Source organism: Ambystoma mexicanum, chromosome 7q (assembly GCF_040938575.1).
Source record: "Ambystoma mexicanum isolate Mex_15411 chromosome 7q, UKY_AmexF1_1, whole genome shotgun sequence".
In the NCBI taxonomy this organism is placed as follows: domain Eukaryota; kingdom Metazoa; phylum Chordata; class Amphibia; order Caudata; family Ambystomatidae; genus Ambystoma; species Ambystoma mexicanum.
The window spans coordinates 901,098,373-901,113,751 of record NC_090941.1 but is presented as its reverse complement, the minus strand read 5'-3'; the positions used below and the strand labels follow the sequence as shown (position 1 = coordinate 901,113,751).

Sequence of the window (15,379 nt, the reverse complement as noted above, 5' to 3'; positions counted from 1 at the left end):
AAATGAAACCAATAATAAAAGTATGGTCTAGATCTTACTGCAAATTCAAAAATTGGACTTTTGTTACAGGCTGGTTTTCTATTCTGGGCACTGCTCAGATAAAACAGGTGTAGTTTGGATTATTTGAGTAGTTATGATTAAATCCTAAAGCAAGTGTAATGAGATGTATCTGGATTGTTTCAATTGCTGACTATTAAGCATGGGTCTGGGCATTTTTTTACAACAGTCATAGTCAAATGTGACCAAGACACTGCCTGCTAGACAAAGATCCTACATGGAACAAACTCTACATTAAAACCTCATGAGCTTTGCCAGCCTCAACCGGATTATCAGTACCATATAGACACAGGCAGACTGTCTAGGTTGTAAAGGCTATATTAATACCCATAATATACCAAAATAGCTCTAGTGGTAGGGCTATACATAGCAGAAGTCGTAGGGTATGGAATTGTACATATTTGCTTATGCACTCATATATCCCCAAAGGGATAGCATGGCGCTGAATGGAATACGCTAAGAAGAACAAGTTACTCTCTTACCTGGTAACGTTCTTTCGATGGGATGGTCCGACGACGTATTCCATATCTATGACAGTAATCACCACAGCTGTGCTGCTTCGGAAAATCTTCGGCATCTGCGTCCTGCTTCGATGTGCCGTCCGAGGACCTCCTCCGACGGCCGACGTCACCAATGTGATAAGTAGGACGTACGACGCCCGTAGCCTCAGTTGTAGTTTTTTCCCCAGAACGTGTGCCACCAGTCTTCTGCCAGTCTGCCAGGCTGACACACAAAGCCTTGCGGAAACGTAAGATGCAATCGCATAAGAAATTCTGTAGCGGGGAAGGTAGGGAGGGAGCGATGTGGAATACGTCGTCGGACCATCCCATCGAAAGAACGTTACCAGGCACGAGAGTAACTTGTTCTTCGAGGGGATTGGGTCCTCCGACGTATTCCATATCTATGACAGACTCCCAAAGCAGTACCAATGCAAGGAGGTGGGAAAAGAATTTAGAAAACAGAAATTTAGCATGTCCAATCAAATTGCGGAGTAAAGGACCGCCTTGCCAAAGGCCAGATCCTGTCCCCGGATGGAATCGAGGGAATAGTGACGTACAAAAGTATGTACCGAAGCCCAGGTGGCTGCATCACAGATGTTGCAAATAGGAACACCCCTCTGCAGGGCAGTAGAGGCAGCCATACCCCTGGTAGAATGGGCCTGCAAGCTGACCGGGGGGTCCTTACCCGCCAAGCGGTAACACTCAAGAGATAGCCAAAATAATCCAGCGAGACAAAGTCTGTTTCATCACAGCCTGTCCCAAATGCTTTCCAGCGTAGCTAATAAAGAGCTGATCGTCAGCTCTGACCCGGGACATGCGTGAAATATAAAAGCTTAACGCTCTCCTAGGATCAAGCCTATGGAGCCTCTCCTATTCCTGACCAGGATGTGGAGGAGGATAAAATGCCGGAAGAACAACCTTCTGGCCTAAATGAAATTCTGACACCACCTTCGGAAGAAAAGAAGGACGAACTCTAAGGACAACCCTGTCCTTATGAAATACAGTGAAGGATGGTTTAACTGAAAGTGCCTGTAACTCACTCACTCTGCAAGCGGAAGGGCAAGAATGCAAAGGCTCAAACAGAGCACCCATCAGAAACTTGATAACAAGGTTCAAATCCCAACCGGGCACCTGGAAAGGCGACGGAGGGAACACATTAGTGAGCCCTTTCAAAAACTGAGAAATTTAAGGAATTTTAAAATAGGAACACTCTTCAGACGAGCGCTTAAATGTGGACAGCGCCGCAAGGTAACCTTTAATGGTACCCACTTGAAGCAAAAAAAACAGAACCATGGGAATTTCACATGCAAAAGGATCCACATTCTTAACCCTGCACCAGTCGCAGAACTTACTCCAACAGCGACGGTACAGGGACTTTGTTGGGGGCCTTCTGGCCGAAAGCAACACCTCCATCACGTCTTCAGGGAGGTTCCAATCCTTATACCTCAACCTTTCAGAAACCAAGCGTGAAGATTGAGGGACCTGACCTCTGGATGGAGAACCTGACCCCCATCCCGTGAGAGCAGATCGTCTCGGTAGGGAAGACGACGTGGAGGACAGATGGACAAGTCGAGAAGGTCCGGGTACCACATCCTCCGGGCCCACGCCGGAGCAATGAGGATCATCCGGGAACCGAACCTCCGTAACCTCCGCAGTACTGGAGGAAACGTATACAGCAGTGGGAATGACCACTCCACCAAAAACGTGTCTCCTAAGGCTCCGTTTGGAGGAAATTCCCACGAGCAGAACCTCTCGCACTTCCGGTTGACACTGGAGGCAAAGAGATCCACTTGAGGGGTCCCCCCAAAGGTCAAAGATCTCCAGGAGAATCTCCTGAGCCAACTCCCACTCGTGAGAGATCGTGCTCTGCCTGCTCAGAACATCTGCTGCATCGTTTTCGTCTCCTGCCAGATTAACTGCCGAGATCGAAACTTCCTGCTGGATTGCCCAGAACCAGTGCTGCATCGCCTCCCTGCACAGAGGAAGTGACCCTGCCCCCCCCCCCCTTTTGTTGAGGTAGTGCATGGCCATAGTGTTGTCCATCAGGATCAGGACATTCTTTCCTCGCACAGTCGGCAGAAAAGCCTTCAGGGATAGCCTGACAGCCCTCAGCTCCAACAGATTGATATGGAGTCTGGTCTCCGACGGGGACCAACGACCGCTGACTGTCAACTCGTTGGCATGAGCTCCCCATCCCGTGAGGGATGCGTCCGTCACGATCGTCACCTCCGGCCAGGGCAGCCAAAATGGAGCCCCCTTCATCAGATTGCCTTTGTTGGCCCACCACAGAAGGTCCTGGGCGACCGAAGACGGCACCTGAACCGGGTCCGACATCCTGCCGGAGGACTGAGACCACTGGAGCTTGAGTGCCCATTGCAAAGATCTCATCCACAACCTGGCCCCTGGCACTAGAAGAATGCAGGATGCCATGAGGCCGTGCAGTCTCAAGAACTCGAATGCTGGGAGAGTCTGGGCAAGTTGAAACTTGTGCACCATCAGCTGAATGTGATGAGCCCTCACCTGGGGAGGAAAACACTGCCGCAGGGACGTGTCGAGCACTGCTCCGATGTACTGGAGCCTCTGAGTTGGTGCAAATGGGACTTCTTTAAGTTGAGGGAGAAGCCCAGCTTGTGGAGGGAGTGGCAGGTGACTGACACATGATCCAGGACTTGCTCGGGAGAGCGCGCCCTGATCAACCAATCGTCCAGGTAGGGGTAGACGTGAATCCCCCATTTCCTCAGGTGCGCTGCCACCACTACCATGAGCTTGGTGAAGACCCTCGTGGCGGAGGTCAATACGAATGGCAGGACCAGAAACTGAAAGTGCGAGTCGCAAAGCGCAAACCGCAGGTACTTCTGCGCTTTGGATGGATTGGCACATGAAAAGAAGCGTCCTTGAGGTCGAGAGACACCAACCAGTCCTGAAGTTGAAGGGCCTGGAGGACTTGAGAGAGAGTAACCATCTTGAACTTGTCCTTCCTGAGGAGTTTGTTCAAACCGCGCAAGTCCATGATGGGTCTCAATCCCCTGTCTTTCTTGGAAATCAAAAAATAAGGGGAATACCATCCCTTGTTCCTCTCCGCTACAGGCAGCAGTTCTATGGCGCCTTTCTCCAGCAGGGATTGAATTTCCTGAGCAAGGAGCGGATCCGGACTCTTCAAAGAGAGATTCCCCGGTGGATTGTCTTGAGGCCTCTGCCGGAAAGGAAGACAGTAGCCGTGGGTCATGATCTCCAGAACATACACATCTGAAGTAATGGTGCGCCACTCTGCAAGATGCTGCACCAGCCTTCCCCCAAACGGCGAACCATGGGACATGGCCTCATGACTGAGCTGAAGTGGCTGCGGCGTTGCCTGAGGGCAAAGAAGCAACAACCCGTGCGGCCTTGGCACCTCGAGTACCTTTTTTTCCACCTCTGGCACTCCTACGGTGGCCCCTTTCACTGGCAGCTCCTCTCGCTTTACCAAAGGATGAGTAATAACGAAAGGAACCTCCCCTCCATTGCTGTCCCCTAGGACGGAAAAGGCGGAGGTTGTCGAACTGCAGCGCCCAACGACTTTGCTGCAGCTTTAGAGGTCTGCAAACTCTCACAGCTCTCGTCAGCCTTGCTGCCAAAAAGATGTTCCCCGTCAAAGGGCATGTTGAGGAGCCGGGCCTGCACATCAGGAGCAAACCCCGATTTCCTCAACCACGCAAACCTGCGTATCAAGGTGCTCGCCGCCATGGACCGGCTGACGCAATCTGCCATGTCCAAACCCGACTGAATGGCCTCACACATAGCATCCTTGCCATCCTGAATCATGGCAAAGAAACCATCCCGTTCATCCCCTTCGGGAATATGTTCAGCCGCCAAGGAAACAGTTCCACAGAGTGTGCGTGAAACGAGACAAGGCACAAATGCAGTTGGCCGCCTGAAGCACCATACCCCCTGCAGAAAACACTTTCTTTGCCCAGCCGTCAAAATGCTTGTCGTCCCCATCAGGAGGGATGGTAGGGTACGACGCCTGCTTTGCCGGGGCCGTAGCCGCCTGCACCACCAAACTCTCCGGAGTAGGGTGCTTGGACAATTAGCAGCGGTCACTACTGGCTGGACAGTATTTTCGCGGCAAAGACTTTCTCACTGCCGGGAGACTCTCCGGAGCAGTCCAAGCCGCTGCCACTCTTCTTTGCAGAGCCATATGGAATGGCGGTACCGGGTCAGTTGGTGGACCAATGTCGAGGATATCCGTAAGGTCATTCTGAACAAACTCCCCTGGGGGAGCAGACCATTCTAAGTACTCGGAGACCCGGGACATAAGTCGCCGGTACAAAGAATCGGCATGAGTGCCAGGCTCAGGCCTACAAAACTCCACCTCCGGAGAGGTGTTCAGCCCACTAGCATCATGCAGGGACTGCCTCAGGTCCTCAAACTGGCTATGGCCCGAGAGAATCTCGTCAGGCACCGTGTCAGGCACCATGCCATCATCAGAACCCTCATCCACCTCTGAAATGAATTCCAGATGGCGGTAAGAAGGCACAGAACTGGAACCAAAGCCATGCTTGACCTTGGCCAGACCCTTCCTAGGTGGTTCCCCCGAGCCACGGGGTACCCCCGTCGATACAACCCCTAAAGGCGTCGAGTGAATTGGCGCCGACATCGAGAGAATCGGCATCGACGACAGACGCGGCGCCTACCGCATCGACGGCGTCAACACAGGCCTCGAATGTCCTTGATGACTTCCTCGGAGGCAGAGCCTCGAGAGAGTCCGTCGACGACCTCGGCGCCCCAGGCGTCGACGTCTTCCTCGAAGACTTCACAGGTTCACGCGGTCGAGCACGTCGAGGACCGGGACCTGGACCGGGCATGCCGAGAACGATTCCCCTTGTCCGAGCGGGACCTTTCCCGCGAATGGCGACGACCACCCGAGCCCGAGCGGCGCCTCTCGGCTGATCACGACCGACCCCACTCGGAGGCGCGGACGGACCAGTGCCCTGCGATTCGAGAATCACCAACATTTTCTTCCCAAAGGAAGCCCATTCCTCCGGTGTCGCATGCTTGGTGGGGTAAGCGACCCGCCGACGGGCAGAGTCCTCGGATGAGAACGGGGAAGGCGACCGATGACGACGCTTCTGGGAGTCTCTCGAAGAGGCAGAGGAGTGGCGAGACCGACTCCGGGACCGAGACCCACTGGACTTCTGACGTGGAGAGTCGCCCCTCGGATCGTCCGTCGAAAGCTCCGCAGACCTCGACTTTCGGGGCTTGGACACCTTACCTACCGATAACTTCTTCTTGCGCTCCCGCAAGGCTTTCGACGTGAGGGACTGGCAATCGACACAGTCATCCGTGTCATGGGCCTCCCCGAGTGTCCTGACTGCAGGTGTCCGCCAACTCCCGTTCCTCCCCACTCTCCTCACCTGATTCCAAGTCCTCCAGGTGCAGTTGTCTGTGTGAGAGGTAGTCCTTCTCCTTCTTGTGTGAAGCGTGTCTGTCTCGAGAGGAAGCCACAGTGAGCGCTAATAAATAGCAAACCTGGGACTTCCTTCCCGCGAACAGACAATTGCGAAGGGAAAAAGCCTGAGTAGGCAGAAAAAAACCTCTGATGAGAAAGGCAGCTGAAGATGGTCCGGAGCAAGCAGCTGGCAGCGGAGTCCTTGAGGTAGGTAGCAGAAGAAAGCAGGCGGAGCCAGAATCCAATGTAGGAGGAACCGGAGGAAAGGCAGAACTACTGGAAGAGAAACCTGCTAACGCCTCCTCCGGAAATCAACAGAGAACCGAAGCGGCTGGGGAGAGAAACACAGCCGGGAGAGGAGCAGCAAGAGGCGGGCGCGGGAAGGGAGCCGCAGCCGGCAAGGAAAGGCGGAAGTCAAAGGAAGGGAGCGAGCGGAGAAAGAAAGCGGAGTAAAGAGAGGAGAGAATCGAAAGGGTAAGGCAGCCCGAAGAGGAAGTGGACCGAAGACCAGAGAGGTGGCCAAAAAAAGCCAAAGCAGGAAAACTAGCGTCAAGACCCAAAGTTGCGAGGAAACGCAGTAAGGAGGGTTGCAACGCGGCGATCGCTGGGAGAGAGGGAAAGAAGTACTTCCCAGCGGGCGCCATGTTGGAAAACCTCTAGACCGTCAAGTGCGCTAGGAAAACAACGTAGTGGAACATCCGCTCGACCTCCCACCACGTAGCCGCCAACACGGATACAAACGCCAAATAGGGCGGCGGATGACACCGAGACACCAGAGGCAGGCGTTGTGCGAGTCCGTGACCGACATCTTGGACCCACAGTCCCCGCACTTCTTAAAGCCCGGACGCGGTGTGGAAGACGAGGTAGAGATCTTCACGAAGAAATCGTACACAAACAGGTTCGAAGAACCGAGATGAACAACAGAAACTCCAAAGAGTCGAGGCGTACCGAGACTCACAAAGCGAACACGTTCGCGGAAAAAACGGAACTGAGGCTACAGGCGTCGTGCGTCCTACTCATCACATTGGGTGCCGTCGGCCGTCGGAGGAGGTCCTCGAGGACGGCACATCGACGTCATCGACGCAGGCGCCGAAAATTTTCCGAAGCAGCACAGCTGTGGTGATTATCTTCATAGATATGGAATACATCGGAGGACCCAATCCCCTAAATTAACATTACATACAATGTCAGATAATGAGAATTAAAAAACTATGAGGAAAATACAGATTTAAAAAAGGGACCACAGAAAAGGAAAAAAAAAGTTCCAAATGGTCCTTTAGGATTCATTACCAAAGAATTTGGGCTTTCCATGGGAAACGGTGAAGACTCATGAACGGTACAACCCCACTAATTGGGACCACAGAAGAAATGTTCTTGCAAGAAGATGAGGTCAAGCCAGATGGAAAACTGTAAAAGTGGTGACCGGTGGATAAACATACAAACTTGGGTTTAACTTATATGGATTCCAGAGTCGCCCCACCAAATTAGGAACAAGGCGTGCAGGAGGAAATACAGGCATCCCAGGGGTCCCCTCTTACCTAGTTGGGCCAGGAGAAAGAAGAAGCAATCCTAAAAAAAGGTTCTCTCCAACATGCTAAGTGAGCTGATCAGCGATATTGGAGGAATCACAGGACAGGCTACAGTCCTACAGTCTTTACTATACAGACAGTTGGTGCCCTGAAAAACAGTTGGTGGATACCTGAAATTGATGGCATGAGCTTAACTCCAGCACCAAACAACCTTTCTCTAACACCAGTCTCCTTGCTGGATGAAGATCCCTCACTGTCACTGGAGTTTCACCCCTGGCTGCCACCCACTTAAATATAAGTGCCACCTGACAAAATGTTACCAGGCAGCCATCCTTGGTGATGCAAAAAGTTATAGCATCCAAATGTGATAATCACTTAGAAAAGTTATCCTCCAAAGTGTTATCAGAACAACTTACAAACTATGTGAATGTGTTACATCTTTTGAGCCTAATCCCCATTTAGGGATCAACCAGGTAACTTACCAAAACGGATGTGCCCACCCTAGACCACCAGGGACTTAAAACAAAGGCACACCAATTGACGCAAATGACCTTACTTTAAATTGAACACTATGGAACACGTGCTGCCATCGTTGCAGCTCGGCGGGCCTGCGCTGAGGAAAGGGGTGGGGCTAAACATTGAAACCTTCAGTAATGCGGATACCTCCTGGGTGGGTAGGACAGGGCCAGAATGGCAAAGTCTAGAAATCCAACCAGAGGAGGGGAAGTGGAAAAAAGAATATCCAAGAAACAGGAAGGTGTGGGTTGTTTGTGTGACATCAGCATACGAGGTGGCAGGCGGAAGGCCGACAGAGATGAATTTTAGAGTAGGTGAGGTATTGGTTGGTGACTGCAAGTGTTACTGCTGCGAGTGTTAAAAACTAGCAAGTGTGATTAGAAGGAGTGAATGCGAGTGAAAGAGGTGTGTGAGAAGAAGGTGAAGTGGAGCTGGAATGGCAGTGTGGCGGAGCGAGTAGCATTGTGGCAAAGAGAATAGCAGTTTGGAGGTGGGAGGGTTAGAGTGAGATGTGAGGGGTCAGCAATGAGAGGCGGACACAAGGTTGTAGCATTCACAACATTAGCCACGTGTATTGAAAGAAATGGGGTTTGAAAAAGGCTGATCTTGCCCTAACCAAAAGAGGATGTCCCTACATGTGAAAGCAAAATTAAAACAAATTGACCTTGTGTCTAAAATACATCTGACCCTCACACTAACATAACAAGAAAAGGATACAATAGAATTTCTGTATTCACTTCAATCAACTTGGGCAATACCCTACGTATGTACAATTTCAACAAAGTAATTCTTGTCTCCAGCGTCCAGTTTCACTTTACCTGAACGGTTTCAGGAAAAGGCATTTTTAAAGATTCTGTTTCACCAAAGGTAATAACAAGGTTCCTTTCACGGTTGTTCTTTTCAAAATAAATGTTCCCTTTGTCACATAGGTTGCCAAATTGGCAAAGTAAATATGTGTCTTCAGGTTGAAATATCGAAAGAAAGTATTTTATAGTTTTCAGGATGGCAAAGCTAAATGTTCACTTTTGGCAATAAAACAAAGATTCAATTTGTGTTTGGGGATGGTAAACTAAAATGTTCTGTTTTAACAACAAAGTAAACATTTTCAATTTGGTTATAGGATGGCGAAGCAAGAATGTTCACTTTCAAATAGAGACTTGATATAACAAAGTTCCTTCTTAACACAAAAGTCAAAGTCCTGGTATACTCTCCTGCCAGGTACTCCCTTACTGAATTGGATCTACTGGTTTACTCTCCTGACAGGACTATCTGCCTCTCAACTCGTACAGATCTCTTGGTATTTTCCCCTACCAGGTATCACTTTAGTAACGCACAGTTATACTTTATCACAGGTATAACTTTGTTTGACTTCAATTTGTGCCTGCACCAAATTTCCCCATACAGATATTCATTACGAGGGTTTGTTCAAGCTCTCTGTTAACCTTTGTTACAAAGTATCTTGACTCTTGGTACTACTTGTTCCAAGTTTCCCCCAACTGACACCTAAAGAGAATTACAGAACCTTTTCCTCTTTAGGAGCGCGTCATGGTTACCCATTTCATTATGCCAACTCACCGGTTTCTTCAGGTGTCTCCGTAATCTCTCACGTTGCTGCGGTAAAGTATTGCTGCAGGAAGGGCTTTGGTAATCTGTGAAACCCTCTTTCACCTACTTTGTGGGCTTTACACCGCTTCGCCGATAAGGTTGCTGCTCTTCAGTTTGACAGCGCCTTTGACAGCTTTCCAGAGGTGGCTGATGCGAGCACGGCACTTCCGTGGGGATTACCAGGCTGCTTTGGGCTTTGGGTCTCCTGACACTCAGGCACATTGGAACAATTCTCTGCAACTCTGGAGCACCTCTCCCTTTCAGCTGAGCTTCCTCCCACACTTCTGCTTTCCTCCACGATTCTGCTTACTGCTCTGCATACTCTGCAGCACCACACATTTTTTTTAAATCTTTATTTTCAAAACATCTATTACAAATCACAAGACATTCACCGTAAAACAGCAAAAACATTGCAAAAAGAAAAGAAAACCACAGTATTTTACACAGAACTATGTACAGAGCGAGATACACATTACACTAAATCCCCCAACAAATCAATTACATCTCTGAATTACCCACCCACCCAACAAGTACAATGCCAAGTTAAAATAACTGAAGAAATCTACCCCAGATTTTCTCAAACAAACCAAATTTACCAAGTCTCCTATAAAGCACCCTCTCCACATTTGCCTACTCATGCATCTCAGACAACCATGTCTCAATATTCAATGTCAAAGCGGTCTTCCAGTTCCGCAACATAATCTTACCAGTCATTGCCCCTCTGAACAACCACGTCTTCTCACTCTGATTGAGACCATCCAAAGGCTCATCAACCCCAATATAACCACACTAAAGTCCAGAACAGGTAGACCAACAATCACCTCACCACATACCCGTCTGATCTCACCCCAGAACAGTCTCACCAGTCTACAATCCCACAGTAGATGCTCCAGCGTACCAATCTCACACAAACATCTCCAGCATTCTGCACTCTTCAACATCCCTCTTTTACACATTCTCTCTGGTGTCCAATAAATCTGATTTATCTGTCTCGACCTCTCTGTGAGTCCCAATGAGCACAATTTCACATTCACACACATTTGTTGCCACAAATCATCTGTGATATCCAACCCAATCCTCCTGCCCCACTCCTCCCTTAAATAGTCATTTCCTTGATAATGTGATACAATCACTTTATACAGGCGACTGGGCAGTCCCCCATCTGACCCAACCTAGTTCCTCGTAAACAGACTTAAATCAATTTTCTTCTCTAAATTCACAAGACCTATCGCGCGTTTAAGCTTCACAAAATCAGATGCTCTAAAGTTTTCTTTGCCATTTTGTTGCTGCAATTCCCTCGCAGTCATCCAGTGACCATTTTTAAACAGATCAGCCACCCACCGCACCCCACTCAGAAACCAATCTGACCAAAAGATCACCTTGCCATCAATTTTGATGGATTCAGCCACACCGAAGCACCAGGCTCCCTTAAAGCATCCGCATCCAAATATTGACACAAACCCTTCCAGGCGCTCCTGAAGCTATCGATCAACAGATCATTTCCACAACTTCGTCTTGAGACCGAAGTCAATGCTGCTTGCGAATTAAGCGGCCCATTAAAACTAGTCTCTGCATCCACCCAAACATCTTGCAACTCTTCTACAACAGGAACCAAGAAATCTGATAAGAAAGCCAGGTGATATGCCCAGAAATTCGGCACTCCAAGACCACCCCGATGTACCGGCAACTGCAACTTCCACAATTTCAACCTCGGCGGCCACCTATCCCACAAGAACTCCTGCAACATCTTGTCTATATCTCTCCAAAATGTCATAGCCAACATCAAAGGGACCATACTTAAAACATAATTAATCCTTGGGGCAGATATCATTTTCAAGGCGTTTACCTTTCCCCACAGAGAGAGATCCAAAAGACTCCATCTCTCAAGATCCGTCCATAAACCACTACACATGTCCCGCACATTTTCCTTAATCATGTCACCAATCTCCGGAGTCAGCCAAACTCCTATGTACAACAATCTATCCGGACACCACATGAAGCCTAAGTCCATCACAAATTTCCTATCAACAGAATGTGTCAAAGGCATAATCTCCGATTTCATCCAATTAATCCTGTATCCAGAACATAGATGGAACTCCGCCATAACATCCATCAGTGCCGGTATAGATTTCTTAAGGTCACCAAGGACTAAGAGCATGCCATCCGCAAACAGCCAAATCTTCTGCGCTATTCCCCAACACGAATGACCCACCACATCATCAGCCTTCCTGATAAACTCAGCCAACGGCTCCAAAGATAATACAAACAAAAGAGGTGACAAAGGGCACCCTTGCCTCGTTCCTCTCTCCATTCTAATCACCACACAAATTATCCTTCACCTTATCTCGCCTGTGGGCGACAGAGCAGGCATTGATGAGGTGACATCTGGCAGGGGTAAAGATTCAAGTTGAAAACTACTAGCCAGCCATAAAAAGTCACTCACCAACTGCATTCTACACATACACAGCACACCATTAATTACCGGCCGAGAATAGGGCCGCCTCCAGTTTCCCTCATTGATTATTTTGTAGGCATTGATAAGGCAGACTCCTTAGCCTTCCTGTTCTTTCTTCAACTCTGATCCTGCTATAGTACTGTGATGTTGGTTTTTGTGTGGGGTGTACTGGTGATTAGGAGGGATCTGCATGGCAAGCTATTATGAGAATTTCTTAGGAGTTTGTTTCACTTCTATACGAATGATAGTTCAGTTGGCAGCTCTTGGGTTCCTGGTACGCTGCAGGCTAACCAGGAGGGGGCTACTCAGTGATGGCTAAATGGTTGCACTGGTGGTATATTAATCACAGGGAGATATGCAAGCAAAGAAACAAATCTGTCAGGCACTGCTGGCTATACAGAGCAAGTACGACTATAACAATTAGTTGGAGTGAGGAACAAATACAATTGCCTATGCAAAAAATTGGTCAGAGTATGCAACAATTTACTTGGATCAGCAGTAAGTATATCTAGCTATGAAGCACTTATTTTAAGTAGGCATCACTAACTCATGAACAGCAACAAACAAACTTGCTATACACAATGAGTCTCGATATGCAAACGGGTCATTTGGTCCAGCAATACATAGGTCTTTCTAGCAACAACTAATCAGATTAAGCAAAATAAATCTGGATGGGCAACACTTAATTAGAAACAAAATATGTCAGGCTATTCAGCAATTTATTTAAGTAAGCAACAAACGTTTCTGAATTAAGCAACAAACGTTTAAAAAATGGAATTAACGGATGAGACCATTTCAATCAGCAACAAATAAAACTGTCTATACAGTGTAAGTCTTGATGTTCAACACGTTCTTAGTGAAAGAAACACACAAGTCTGACTATGCAGCAAGTGATTTACAATTGAATGCTCATGGTTTGTAATATAAGAGACAGTAACAGGAAAAATACCTAACAAGAGCCCCAGTGATTAACCAGTAAATTCAATCCCAAAAAATTATAGAAAAAATGAAAACATTGTTTATTATTTATAAAGCATTTGTAAAGCATTATTGAAAAAAGATGGCACAACTGAATAACAGACCTGCAAAATACAAAACTGGAAAGTCATCTGAACATGTCTTTGTAAAAAACAGAGCTTACTAATGTTCTGCGATCTGTAAAGGTGCAGAAATAAGGATCAGAGACAATGGTGGCAATGATTTTGGGCAGAAAAAATAAAGGGTTGGAAAAATGCCTCCCTGTCCCTAAAACTAGGAGGGGTTTCCCTGCCTCAAAGAAAACTAAGGAAATTCTCAGAATGTCCGAAAGTAAAAGGTCCGTCCGCGTCATGTCTCAAAAGCCTATTTCTATCCCTAACGCTAGTAATTCAAAACATCTGTGCGGGAGGATCTCTCCTAAAATGAAAGTATTCATTTTGGTTCCAACCAACAGAAATCTTTCCAGTCTCTTGGGCCGTCAAAAGTGATGAAATAGAAACAGATCTTGAAACTATGGAAAACCGTGGGAAAAAAAAACACAAATGGAGAATTGGGCGAGTGATGTGCTATTGCTGTCAACTTTGGATAAGTGCATTTATCATAGGAGGAATTATGGTTCATAGAAAAGAATTGTATGCTAGAAGATCCAAAAAACATGCAAGAATTCTGGATATCATAGTTGGTTGTGTGTGTATTTGAGTGTGTGTGTGTATATTGGTGTCTTTCTTTTCTTCTGTCTCTTTGTCGTCTTCATTTTGCTGGATTTACAATTAGGACAGTTATGTTCTGATACTGATGGTATTAAATCTTTATCTTTACTAATGTTCTGCATTGTTAGATATTACCGATTTCTAGGATGTGTTAAGTTGTTCACATGTTTGATGATAATGTATATATTATTTCTAGTGTTATGTTGTTGTATGAAATGTTTCTTACTTGTAATTTCTTGAAGAATATTTGTAATACCTGTAAATAAAGAGTTTCAAAAATAAAAAAGTGATGAAATATAGAAACATTCGCAAATGTAGAAATCCAAGACTAGGGTTGTGGTTCTTTCCCTTCGAATCCTTCTGGGTCTACTTTCTTTCCTTTTGGGGCCTCCGAGGCCTGTATTTTATTAAGCAAATGTCACTGGATAATCCACAAAAAATGGGTTTCTTGAATCCACACTGCTTTATCTCAACAACTTGGCACACTTCCTTTGACAAGCGTAGGGTTCATCTTTAATTAATGTTTCTCACTTTGGGTGCGGGTCCCAGACTCTCAATATTCAGAAGAGCTCGCTAATATTCTGAATGGCTTTAAGTTTCTCTCTGTTGTAAGTTTCTCTCTCTCATATGGGTGCGGGTCCCAGTCTTGCACAGTACCATTATATTCAATGGATATGTTCCTTTGCCAAGTATTCAACTGGTTAATTATTGTCCATTACTTTGGGTAATAGAGCAGCTCTATTCACTCTCCTGCAAAGCAGTTCTCTTCTCATGAACTTGGGTGCAGGTCCCAGACTTGCAATGTTCACCACCAGGGTCCCATACCCATTTATTCAAGCTTCTGCCTTCACCCCTTGCCTCCCGGGCATCCAGCACCTCTCTGGGAACCCACATACATATAGGTTTCTTCTGCACACGTACCTGCGTTTCCCGAGCAGCTACTTCTTTCTTCAAGGCTCCGGTAGCTTTCTGGAATTGGACTTGGTCTGCAACGGCTCTGCAGATGTCTGCTTCTCTCCCGCTGCACCACCTCACACTCGGGCGGCTTGCAGCTTGAGTGCGTGGAGGATTGACTCAGCGACTGTCCAAGCAGTCCTTACACCCTGGACCACGTTCATGTTTTCCCTCTCCTTCACACACGGTTTCCCCTTCTGGCTCTTGTCTGCTCGGCCGATGCACAGCTGACAAATTTCCTCCTCCGAGAACAGCTCTCACTTTCTGCCACATCTAAGCTGTGTTTGAACTCCCGCGCTGGAGGGCTGAACTGCTCTGGGCCAGGCACACACAGCGAGAGTCTAGATTGCACATTCTGCTTCTCCAGAGTGATCCTTGTACTCCTGGTCATCTTCTTCACAGAAGTAAAAATAGAGCCACATGTAGTATAGTTTGCATTTTCTGATGTTGTAGTGCAGTCAAATATGTTAGATGGTCTAGCTTTACAATAGAACATGTTGGCCCTATTCACAGAGGGGGAAGGAGGATTTAATATTGGAGAAGGGTTTAGAGGTGTTGATGCAGAGGTAAACCGATTTCTCTGTAAATGGCTGTCTCAAATCCAACAAGGAGCTTCCTCCCCCATGTGTTCCTCCTTCAATGTACCA

General features: G+C 47.5%; 1 protein-coding gene across 6 annotated transcripts in view; it reads right to left on the bottom strand.

Moving 5' to 3' along the window:
• PICALM (phosphatidylinositol binding clathrin assembly protein) overlaps positions 1 to 15,379 on the bottom strand; it is a 1,182,846-nt gene that overhangs the window by 964,455 nt on the left and 203,012 nt on the right. The window lies entirely within an intron of this gene.